Source organism: Lissotriton helveticus, chromosome 2_1 (genome assembly GCF_964261635.1).
Source record: "Lissotriton helveticus chromosome 2_1, aLisHel1.1, whole genome shotgun sequence".
Taxonomy (NCBI): Eukaryota; Metazoa; Chordata; class Amphibia; order Caudata; family Salamandridae; genus Lissotriton; species Lissotriton helveticus.
Genome location: NC_136059.1, coordinates 529,976,578 through 529,989,875, shown reverse-complemented (window position 1 = coordinate 529,989,875; position 13,298 = coordinate 529,976,578).

Genomic DNA, 13,298 nt, shown 5'->3' with positions numbered 1-13,298 from the left:
AAGTGCATTTTCACTGGTTAAATGCCCTCCCTTGTTCTCGAGCCAACATCCAAGGTACTTGTAGCTGGGAACTCTGGGCAGTCTGTGATTGTTAAGATAGCATGTTCCAGGTTTTTTCCTTTTCTGTCCAAATATCACAACATTGGTCTTCTCGAGATTCACTGTCAAGCCGTTCGTAGTGCTGTGTGCAGATAAAGCATTGAGCAGCCTTTGCAGCCCCCTCGCTGTTTGGCTCAGAAGAACAACCTCATCCAGGTAGAGTAGGGAAGTCATGTGTTGATGCCCCAGCTTTGGTGGATTGCTGACAATCACGCCAAGAGCAGGGACTAATTAGCTCAAAAATAGGTTAAAGAGGGCTGGTGCCAAAACTCATCCTTGTTTGACTCCTTGTTCCATCCTGATCTTGTTAGAGCCTGCTGAGTTATTATCTAATTTGACTCTAGCCCATGTTTCAGAATAGAGCAATTGAATGCCTTGTAGTAAAGACTCTGGGATACCCCAGTGTTTTAATTTTTGCCAGAGAAGTTCACGTCAGACGTGATCAAAGTTTTGCTGAACTCTACAAAACAACTTTAAAGGGGTTGATTTTCTGTATCTGTTTTGAGACTAGCATCGTGATTGCCACTAGATTGTCAGCAGTGCCCAGCAAGGGCCTAAAACCTGTTTGATTTAGTGAGAGCAGATAAATTGAGCTTGTCCATGCTTTTAGGTACTCCAGTAGTAAGGGAGCAAAGAATTTAGCCTCAACATCTAAAAGGGCGATGAGGTGGTAAGTTTCTCGGTTCACCACTGAGTCTTTTTTATAAATGGGTTGCAAGATGAACCTTGCCATGAAGGCGGGACGGTATTTGGGGTAAGGCAGGTTCTAAAAATCCTTTCTAATTATTGTGACCAAAATTTGATATTGTGTTTATAAATCGAGGCCGGGATCCCATTTGGACTAGGGTGCAGTCTTCTCTACTTTTTAAAATTAAAACAGCACTCCTTTTAGCCGTGATGGTTCTTGCAGAGTGTGGAACTTGACAATTTAGGTAATTAGAATTTGATTGGTACAGCATGTCAATATATTGAGACCAGCAGTTTGCAGTAACATTGTTTCCGTTTTGTCAAGAAGAAGCCTTTTCATTGTTTAGTCAATTTATAATGGTCCATAAAGCTTTAGAGTTTTTTGTTCAACAAACCAGAAATAACTCGAGTTGTTTTGCCGCTTCATGACTCTTTTTTTGCGTGCCAAATGGTTCATTGATATGTTCCACGCAAGGTGTTAATGGTGTTAAAGTAAACAGGAGAGCCAATATTTGATCCAGTTTGTATCTGCCTGATCTTCTTTTATAAAATACTCTTCTAGGTTTCAAGATCTTTCGTGAACCATGGCTTCGTTGCAATAGATCTTGCAGTACCAGGAGCCCAGTCTGGGCCTCTGACTATAAATAAGAGTTAAGAGAAGTTGGTGCAAGAATGATTCCCAGGCATCGGTTGTTTGGACTCGAAGGAGAATCTGAGTGTGGAGTGTAGTTTTCCAGAGTGAATATTTCGTAAAAATATCCTTGGACCATTTGAGGGATTGGCATCTGTAAAGCAGGATGAATTTCTATTTCAATGTCTCGTGTGAAGATTCAATGTCTCACCAATTGTTTGGAGGATTGGGCTTTGGGGTAAAGGGTGAATTTCTACTTCTAAGTCTTTCGTGTTGTTCTCGGGCCTTCTTGATTTAGGATGCAGCGTGGGTGTTGGTGTTTGCCTCGATGGCGCAAGGCATGTTTGTAGTTGTCAATCAGTTTGACATCCTGGAGTAGGTCGCTTACTATCACTGGCAAGTAAACCAGTTCATCTAGCAAAATTGCACAGACACAGTGTCTTTGTGTGGTAGAGTTTGGTGGTGTCGGATTACTGCGGTTTTGAGGGTTGGATATCAAGCTGCTAATGATCATGTTCAGATGCTCAAAACCTGAGACAATAGATGATGTATGTTGAGCTAGTGCCTCTAACAGGGAGATTTGAATATCAGATTTATTTGATTGAAAGTCCAGTGCTCTGACTGTGCTTCTAAGGTACTTAACAGTTTTTGCCAAGTTCTTATATCAAAAGGTAAGTCTAAACTGCCATTTTGAGTTGGCGATTCAACACGTAAGCCGCTAATAAATGATATTTCATGGAAAAGAGAGGCTAGAGAAGCAGATATAGAAACGTTCTCAGGTAGAGATGATGGCTTTAAAACAGACTGTGTTGAATTAGGGATGGACACTGCAAATTGTTGAGGACAGGCTCTTTGCGATTGTGTGCGTAAAGAATCAGGTGATTGGACGCCCTCAGATGTAACAGACTCAGATGTTGTAATTTCAATGCAGGTTCTGGAGACTTTGTTGTGAGATTGGACGCCCTCAGATGTAACAGACTCAGATTTGGTAATTTCAATGCAGCTTCTGGAGACCTCTTTGTTTTTGGTGGCATCGAGTTGACACCTGAATTTAAAGGGGGCTGTAATGCCTGAGCGGGTTGAAAAATATAATTCTGGGTGGCTGGAGCTCTGTAGGTTCACTTGAAGATGCCTGAAGAGGATGAAAAGAAGGTTTGGAACATGTTGCATTTAAGCTATTTGCAGTGTGAGCCAACTGAGTCTGTGGCGTTGGTTGAGGAGAAGTGTGAATAGGTTGATTTGGAGTTATTTCTGGAGTGCCTAGATGTAGGATGATGGGTTCAACCCAGATCTATTCTCCCTCAGTTGGCAGGGTATGCCCAGACGTGGGTCCCTTGCTCACTTTGCCACTGGATTCAAGCTAGCCTGGCTGATGAAGGGTGTTACCCAGGAACCCGTCCCAGGATGCTTGTTTCCCTTTTCAGGGAAGGTCTGGCTTGGCAGTTCAGGCTGGACTGTTCCCATGAGGCACAGAGTCAAGACTGATTTGCATATAGCTGGGTCTGAACTGAGGTGCGAAGTGAGCTTAAATATGATGATGGATTCAACCCAGATCTGTGACTGGGGGTGTGTGTCTGAAAAGTTTCAGTGCTCAGTCCATCATCTCCTGGTGTTTGTTTTAGTTGTAGGATCATCAGAGATTAAAGAGACTGGAGTATTTCTCTGTACTCTTCAGATGATGGGTAAAGTATAGCGCTTTCATATTTCATGAAGGTATATTTTGATGGATCATTTTTCCTGAAGTTTAGGCAATTGCACTATATTGGTATTTTCAATGTTTTTTTTATTTAGTGGTATATGTAAAATGGCTGTGCGTGGATTATCTGCCAGGGTGAGAGTCTGAGGGTGGATTGAAGAGCTTTGGTGCTTCTTTTTGAGCTGCGGAAGATGGTGGTTCCTCTCGTTCTCCCCGACCTCTTTGTTTGTTAAGAAATATTTCAGTAAAGAAATATCCGAGTCCTTAATACGTAGTCAGGTGCTCTTATTGACTTCCAGCACACATTCTATTCCTGTGATTAGCAGCGCTTTTGCACTTATTTACCTTCCCACGCTTGGTTACGAAGCCTTAAAGGAAGGATGGTGCTTGTAGCGATCGCGCATGCAGGCGCAATGATGAGAAAGAGAATCCTTGTAGGACGTCCCTCACGGAAGCACTACATATACCAGAAGGCCGTGCGGCGCCAGAGATCAGGGAAGTGGGCGGAATCTATATAGCCCCCTCCCATATCCCAGAACGGTGCTTGTCAATGTTGATTCTGAGCACTTCACTTGTTTCCAGTTCTTTGCCCTCTGAGTGTTTCCAGCCGTCGACGAAGAGCCTGCGTGGTCAGAGACTGCGTTTCCAGCCCGTCGACGAAGAGCCTGCGCGGTCAGAGACTGTGTGTCCAGCCCGTCGACGAAGAGCCTGCACGGTCAGAGAGTGTTCCCAGCCGTCGACGAAGAGCCTGCGAGGTCAGAGACTGTGTGTCCAGCCCGTCGACGAAGAGCCTGCGTGGTCAGTGTTGGCGTGGATCTGCCGGTACAAGCCGTGTCCTGTAACTGCAAGTATTTTAGAGGAGTGCGGGCTCGCCTCCTAAACTTGTCTCTTGTTCTTTCTTGCTTGGTCGTTTTGCATTCCGACCGTTCTGTACTGTATTTACTTTGTGGCTTGCTCGGGGTCTCGCAGGTCTTTCCTTCCGCCTTATAAGTGGCGTTTACGTTCAGGATTAATAACCTTGAAATTCTTATTTACCGCAAGGAGTATTGCGGTTACTACTAGACATGACGTTTTAACGTCTCGTAGTCGGATAAACCGCTACTGCATCATTATTCAGAAAGAGGTGGATGTTGCTATTGAGAAGTGGAGTCAACTTCTCATACCTTTAGACTATCCTCTCCTACCTAGACTTCCAGAGTCCTTCACGGCATTAGAAGAAGGGGAAAACGGTGAGTGCAGCGACAGGGGGGATTGGAGAACAAGTGACAACGACTGGTGGTACTAATAGCCTGTCCTCTGTCTTCTCCTCCCCTTGCAGTGCTGCAGTACCAGCGACTTCCTGTGTAGCCTTTTACCAGAGATTCTCGAGAAACCTCAGAAGTCCTTTTGCCCATCCACCTCGCGACCTCTTTCCTCACACACGCAGACCGTGGTGGAATCCCCATTGTTTGGTGTTTGTGGGGAGAAGTTGTGAGGACTGTCATCTTATCGTCTCTGCTGGCCCTCCGAGTAAGGTTAGTGGCGCGTGCGTGTTCTTGCGCTGCTTTCAATCGCGACAGATTGACAAGCGTAAGAATACTGTCCAGCCTAGACGATGGACACAAACACAGTCCTAGCCTCCTTATTGGAGAGTTTATCAGAATTGCAGCAGGAAGTTCAGATCTCTCGAGCAGAGAACCAAGCTCTTTATAGAGAAGTGTCTGACTTGCGTAGAGAGATGTCTGATCTTGCCCATAAAGAACCTGTTGTTAAACCATTGTTAAGACCAGCAACATTGCCCCCACCTCCTTCCTTCCAACCAGGGGGTTCTTATACGGCTCCTTCTACTTCAACTGAGACCAATCCCACCATACACGTCATCCAGAATCAGGGTATACCCCTAGCTCCGCCAGAGAGATACTATGGAGACCCTAAAAAATTTGAGACTTTCTTAAACCAATGTCGTCTCCATTTCTTATGTAAACCTATGGTGTTTCAGGATGAGGCTTCTAAAACAGCGTTTATGGTGTCATATATGGGAGGGAATGCTTCCAGTTGGACGATTCCTTTGCTTGAATGGGATGATCCAGTGTTACGGAATTTCTCTGAGTTCTGTCTTGAATTAAGGAAATTATTTGACAGGAAGTCTCACATGATGTCCTTGGACCGTGAATTGATGACTTTACGTCAAGGATCACAAGACCTGTAGTCCTATATCACCACTTTCAATCGCCTCATAGTAGAAACGGATTGGCCAGCACAGAAAAGAATCTCATTATTTTATCAGGGCCTGAGGGGTGAACTGAAGGACGTGCTAGCTCAGGTGGTGCAATTGCCTTCTACCTGTGAGGAACTCATCGATTTAACGGTCCAGCTGGATCATAGATTGTTGGAAAGAAAAGGTGACAGAAACAGGGGAGACTATAGGTTGTCGTATTCCGTGGTCCGGCCCCGACAGGGGGGTGAGGAAAAACCCAAGACTACTGAAGGACCCGAACCAATGCAGATAGGGGGAATACGTGGTCCTCTCACTAGAGAAGAGAAGGATAGAAGAAGAAGACTCAAACTGTGTCTGTATTGTGGCAAAGGGGGTCATTTCGTTAACGATTGCAGAGCCAGGAGTTATGTTCCAGGACGGAATCCCCCTCCCAGAGTACAGGCCACCATGAAGATGAATGAACCGGCGGAAAACTAGTAGTCTCAGATCAGGTTGAGACCTCTGATTTGAGACCCCCGTTATCCATGGTCTCCTCTGTTTTGGCGAATACCCTTCACCCTGCAGTCGCCCATATGAACGTCCGCGTGTCTTTATGGGTGACTACCCAGAACCCTTTAAGTGTCGATGTCCTGTTGGATTCAGGAGCTACAGGAAATTATATTGACCGAGACTACACTTTTCGAATGGGCATCCCTTACGAAAAGAAACATACGCCCGAAACCGTCAATGCTGTGGACGGAACGGTCCTTTCTTCTGGTCCTGTAGTGTATCACACCCTTTCCTTATTGATGGAGTTCGGGAAAGACCATCGTGAACACATTCAGTTCGATCTCATTGACGCTCCGCAATTCCGTCTGATCTTGGGTATGCCCTGGCTCACCTTACACGATCCTGTGGTGAGTTGGTCATCAAGAACTGTCAGTATGACTTCCGATTATTGTAGGGAGCATTGTCGGGATAAGGCGATTTGTAGCTCTCCACCTGACCCATCACCTGCCACATACCTTGCTGGTGCATGTACCGTCGACTTGTTTTGTTTTGTTGTGCCACGGTTTTGCCGGTGGAGTACTGTGCCTTCACCTCCCTGTTTGACAAACAGAAAGCCACCCAACTGCCTCCGCATCGTGCATATGATTGCCGTGTAGATCTTGTCCCGGGAGCAGACATTCCATGCAGTAGGGTGTATGCCTTAACGGAGAAAGAGACACTGTATCTAAAGACATACATTGAAGAGAACCTGGCTACGGGATTCATAAGACATTCCACCTCTCCTGCCTCTTCGCCCATGTTTTTTATTCCAAAGAAGGATTGCGAGGAATTGAGACCCTGTATCGACTACAGAGCGATAAACAGGGTGACAGTTAAGAACCGATACCCTCTTCCCCTGATTCCTGTCTTGATGGACCAGTTAAAAGGGGCCCGGTTTTTCACCAAACTTGATCTCCGTGGGGCTTACCATCTTGTACGTGTAAAGAAGGGGGATGAGTGGAAAACCGCCTTCAGAACCAAGTTCGGTCTCTATGAGTACAGGGTGATGCCTTTTGGCCTTTGTAACGCCCCTGCCGCCTTCCAGTATTTCATGGATGAGGTGTTACGGGGGTGTTTGGAATCCTTTTGCATAGTGTATATTGATGATATCCTGGTTTATTCAGCGTCTTACTCGGAGCACATCACACATGTAAAGACCGTGTTGGAAAGGTTGCAACAGAACTCCCTGTATGCCAAGTTAGAAAAATGTCTTTTTCACGTACAAGAGGTGGCCTTTTTGGGGTATGTTATCGACGCCCAAGGGTTCAGGATGGACATGAGTAAAGTGGAGGCCATTTTGTCGTGGAAGACGCCAAGAAACGTCAAGTCAGTGCAGAGCTTTCTTGGCTTTGCCAATTACTATCGACGATTCGTTCAGGGTTTCTCCAAAACTGTTCATCCTATTACGGCCCTTCTGTGGAAGAACGCTCCATTCATTTGGGGGGAAAAAGCCGAAGAAGCATTTCAACTTCTTAAGGAGAAGTTCACACAAGCTCCCGTTCTTAGACATCCTGATCCTCAGCTGCCGTTCATTTTGGAAACTGACGCATCCCAGTTTGCCCTCCGTGGAGTTTTGTCACAACGACACCCTTCCACTGGCCAGCTACATCCGGTGGCATACTATTCCAAGAAACTCTCACCCTGTGAAGTCAATTACACTATCTCAGATAAAGAACTCCTTGCCATCAAAAGAGCATGCGAGGAGTGGAGACATTATCTTCTAGGGGCCTTACATACAGTGGAAATATTTACGGACCATCGTAACCTGCTGTTTTTGAAAACAGCTAAAGCCTTGACTCCCCGTCAGTTGAGGTGGACTCTTTTCTTTTCCGACTTTGATTTTGTGATCAAGTACAGACCCGGAACACGCAACGGAAAGGCGGATGCGCTTTCTAGGTTGGGGAATGAAGAGACAACAACCTCCCCAGAGCCTCCTTCTACCCTCAAAGAAACAGAGCATTCGAAAATGTTGGTTGCCTTGATCACTTCCGAGGATTTCCTAGAGGACGTCAAAGTTGCCTTATCAGATCTGGATATTCCCACCTGGATCCAAGAAGACCCAGCACATCGATGCGAGAAAGATCAGCTCGCATACCATTACCATGCATTGTATATACCTCGGATTGAGTTACAGCTACAGGTGTTACGCTGGGCCCATGATTCTGTATTAGGTGGACACATGGGCATTTATAAAACCACCGCCTCTGTAGAACGGTCTTTTTGGTGGCCTGGTATCCGAGCAGACGTGAAGGAATATGTAAAGAATTGCTCTGTTTGTGCACAGAGTAAGTCCAGTCATACTAAACCATCGGGTCTGCTACACCCATTACCGATTCCACCCAAACCTTGGCATACCTTGTCAATGGATTTCATTGTGGAGATGCCCCCCTGTCAAGGCCACACTGTTGTTTTAGTGGTGGTTGACCATCTCACGAAAATGGGACATTTTGTGTCCTTGCCCGGTCTACCGTCCTCCTGGGAACTGGCAAGAGTCTTTTTGCAACACATTGTACGAGCGCATGGGCTCCCGAGTGTGTTGATTACGGATCGTGGCACGCAATTCACATCCCGTTTCTGGAAGGCTCTCTGTACCATCCTCCAAATCGACGCACGCCTGTCCTCTAGCTACCACCCTCAAACCGATGGAAAAACGGAACGTTTGAATCAAACGCTTGAACAATACCTCCGTTGTTTTACGTTGCAAAACACCGCTGATTGGACCACCCTTTTGTGGCTGGCAGAATTTGCCTACAATAACGCTGTGCATGCCACCTTGGGGTGTTCTCCTTTCTTTTGTCTTTACGGATTTCATCCCAACATGCTTCCCTTTGAGTGGCCTGTTACCTCCTTGGTTCCTACCATTTATGAACATCATGCTCATCTCAGAGCGATCCTTCTTGACGCTCGACAATGTCTGGAAAAAGCCCAAACAGCCCAAAAGCAGTTTGCTGATCGGAGACGGTCCTTGGAGCCTGAGTATAAGGTTGGGGACAAAGTCTGGCTCTCCACCCGAAACCTGCATTTGAAGGGGGTCAATAAATTGAGGCCTAAGTTTATTGGTCCTTATGGTATTTGTGAGGTGATCAATCCTGTGGCCATGAAACTCTCTCTACCTGTGTCATGGTCAATACATCCTGTATTCCACGTGTCGCTCCTTCGTCCATGCCTTCCGGGTGTTCGCCTGCCGGACCGCCCTCTGCCTCTGGAGATCGAGAGCCATGATGAGTATGAGGTCTTGTCCATCCTGGATTCGCGCAGGGGGCGTGGTAGACTCCAATATTTGGTCGATTGGAAAGGATTCGGCCCTGAGGACCACTCCTGGGAACCCGTGGGCAACCTCCATTGCCCTGACTTGGTGGCACGGTTCCATGACACTAACCCTGGCAAACCGGGTCGACCGCCGGGACGGCTGTCCTCGAGAGGGGGTACTGTAGCGATCGCGCATTCAGGCGCAATGATGAGAAAGAGAATCCTTGTAGGGCGTCCCTCACGGAAGCACTACATATACCAGAAGGCCGTGCGGCGCCAGAGATCAGGGAAGTGGGCGGAATCTATATAGCCCCCTCCCATATCCCAGAATGGTGCTTGTCAATGTTGATTCTGAGCACTTCACTTGTTTCCAGTTCTTTGCCCTCTGAGTGTTTCCAGCCGTCGATGAAGAGCCTGCGTGGTCAGAGACTGCGTTTCCAGCCCGTCGACGAAGAGCCTGCGCGGTCAGAGACTGTGTGTACAGCCCGTCGACGAAGAGCCTGCGCGGTCAGAGAGTGTTCCAAGCCGTCGACGAAGAGCCTGCGCGGTCAGAGACTGTGTGTCCAGCCCGTCGACGAAGAGCCTGCGTGGTCAGTGTTGGCGTGGATCTGCCGGTACAAGCCGTGTCCTGTAACTGCAAGTATTTTAGAGGAGTGCGGGCTCGCCTCCTAAACTTGTCTCTTGTTCTTTCTTGCTTGGTCATTTTGCATTCCGACCGTTCTGTACTGTATTTACTTTGTGGCTTGCTCGGGGTCTCGCAGGTCTTTCTTTCCGCCTTATAAGTGGCGTTTACGTTCAGGATTAATAACCTTGAAATTCTTATTTACCGCAAGGAGTATTGCGGTTACTACTAGACGTGACGTTTTAACGTCTCGTAGTCGGATAAACCGCTACTGCATCATTATTCAGAAAGAGGTGGATGTTGCTATTGAGAAGTGGAGTCAACTTCTCATACCTTTAGACTATCCTCTCCTACCTAGACTTCCAGAGTCCTTCACGGCATTAGAAGAAGGGGAAAACGGTGAGTGCAGCGACAGGGGGGATTGGAGAACAAGTGACAACGACTGGTGGTACTAATAGCCTGTCCTCTGTCTTCTCCTCCCCTTGCAGTGCTGCAGTACCAGTGACTTCCTGTGTAGCCTTTTACCAGAGATTCTCGAGAAACCTCAGAAGTCCTTTTGCCCATCCACCTCGCGACCTCTTTCCTCACACACGCAGACCGTGGTGGAATCCCCATTGTTTGGTGTTTGTGGGGAGAAGTTGTGAGGACTGTCATCTTATCGTCTCTGCTGGCCCTCCGAGTAAGGTTAGTGGCGCGTGCGTGTTCTTGCGCTGCTTTCAATCGCGACAGTGCTTCAGCGAGGGTTGTTGCTGATGCTGTACTGTTGTTGTAAGCCTTTTAACTTGGCTGGGTGGTCGAGTAGAAGAATAAACTGGGAGGCTAGCTCTCTGAACCAAGGGATATGCTGGCGTAGCCGGCAAAAGGCTGTAGGCGTGAGCAGGCCCCCTGGAGATGCCCTTTGAAGCTGCACCCAGACCTAGCTGGATCACTTATAACAGTGTCTCAGACTCACACTGTGTGGTGCTTGGCCTTCTAATACCCGTGTTTTCTCTTTAGCTGAGGGGAGGTCAACTATCTTATGTGACATTTTTAATATTAGACCCGACATGTTTGTTTCGTGCTTTTCCTAGGTGACTTAAATTGAGGTACGCTGATGTTAAGCCTGCGGCGGATAGTCACTGGTTTAGGCAGTAGGCTTTTTCCTGGGGACAAGCTGCTCCGGCCTAACGCTGGCTGCAGGCCTGGCCTTACTTTCACACCAGCACATGGGAGCATTCTGGAGTCTGTGCATCACTCCTCTTTTCTTCTTTTCCTCCTCGGAGTGTTACTCCCCCAGGGGAGTGTTGGTGGACTGCTACCAGCTGCCTCAAACAGCAGAGGGACATGACGGATGAGAGCAGAGGCAGGGGAGGAGGGGAGTGGGGAGAGCGGTGGCAGGAGAAACAGACACAGGCTCTCGCATCTCCATTGCTCCGCTTCTCCACTTCCCTCCGGAGCACCTGCAAAATTCCCTCGAGTCTTATGGGCCCCTCGGTGAGCTCCACCTTTGGATCAGCAGTCCTCCAAAACCTCCGGCACTTCCAACCCTCCCACGACTCTGTGACTCTGCTGCTCTGCCATCTTCAGGCTTCCCGCAGCACTGTCTCACTTTCCTGTGTCACCAGTGCAATTACTGGTTTAAATGTACGATTTTCGAAATGCACTAATGTTTCAAGTGGTATATCTAGAAATAAATATGACTTGCAGTCATGGTTACAGGAACTCCATCCTCTGAACCTTACAATAGTCCCAAGGAAACTGGAGATTGGAGATTTGTTCCCATATTAAGGGGTTCATGTCGACAAAAAAACAGTCATGGGTACCTATGGTGAATAACAGGGCGATAGTAATGGAGCGGGGTGTGACAGCAATCCAAACCTTTGGAAAAAGATTAGGATCTAAACCGCTATTTACAATAAGGGAAATGTACCAAACGAAGATAGTAACAGCAGCAATTTATGGAGCTGGGGTATGGGGAACGACTAAGACAACCCAACTCCAAATCTTGGAGGACAGATTTTATAAGAAGCTATATGCCATCCCTATTTCATGTTAAAATTATAACTACCATCATGAATTAGAAATCCCGTACCTGATCGATAACATTAAGATCGCCCGGTGCTCCTGTGGCACTCGATCTGGTGCAGGGACACAGTGAACCTGACTCAAGTCTTAATTAAAAATTGTTTAAACCTAGATCATACTTGTAAAATTCCCTGGCTCTGGTATGTGAGATCATTACACTAGGACTGGAAAACCTTTTGTTAACCCAAACTTGTACGATAAGAAAGGGAAAATTGAGGTCTATACTCTTAGAAAAATTGATATGTGAGCTCCAAAGTGTAAAGTATTCTAAGGTCACTGTGATGTTGTATTATACCTCTCCTGGAATATCACCTGGGGGTTTCTCATATATAGACCTTGTAAGAAACTCGCAGTACAGATTTATTTTGCTTAGATCCTGGTTGAACCTAATCCCTCTCATGCGGACTTGGTACCTTGCCCCTGTGACCGTGGTTCAGAGCAGTCGGACCTTCATATACTTTTTTTCTGTGGGTTTTATAAAAATGAACTTTCCAGATTTTTATGTCCAATTTTTAAGAAAAGGAATTTTAACCAATGTCGTCCAGCATTTAAAGAAACTCTCAGATCCATTTGTATGATTTTCTGTAGCTACTTTCTTATTGGCATGTCTAAGGAAAGGAAAGCTGTTTTGTATATGCCTTGTGAATACTGATGAATTGGTTATCTTGTTTTTTTAATCCAATCGTAATACAGATATTTGTAATTCGTTTTTATGAAATGAACTTTTAGACTTAGTCGTTTTTTTAACGTTTGGCGCTAAGAATTAAATTAGAAATTGTGCAGCAAACTTTCGATTATATATGTTTCTTACTGCTCTGTACTTTTATGATCTGTATTTTTAAATGTATTGAATAAAGTTTCTTTGAATTGAATTGAATTGACTTGCAGTAAAAATAATACAATATTCGCTGAAGTGATTGACTTTTGTTAAGTAAAATATGACACATTTTGAAATAAATATGATGTGCTTGAATGAATATAACACCTGATGATAGGGCCAAGCCCACTATTGTTGATCTTCACGAGGCATGTTTCGTGGCCATTAAAGAACTGCTTACTAGGCCATACAGAAAACAGAAAGTGAAGCAACCCAAAGGTTGGTACAATAAAAATTGTAGAGAAGCACACAGTATCCTAATCGCTGCTGTTAAATCCAGAAACACCTTAAAAATTAGGACAGCGCGACAGGCTTATAAACATATTATTTGGGAAGCCAAAAGGGAATGGGACGATTCATATTGGCTGGAACTCCTTAAAGCCTGTGAATCGTCTAACCAGATTAAGTTTTGGGAGTTGGTTAGGTGGGGTCGGGGTTCTGACTCACTTACTCCGGAAAATTATGTTTCTTCTGCTGATTGGGTGGAATTTTTTTCCTCTCAATTTAAGGACCCTAATATTGTTCATTTAGGTGCTGAGTCTGTAGTGGGGACTTCACCAGTAGTTTACGGGGATGGCCTTAATTTCTGCACCTCAGATACTGAACATGCTTTACTCTTAGTCCAGTCCGGAAAAGCCCCAGGCATAG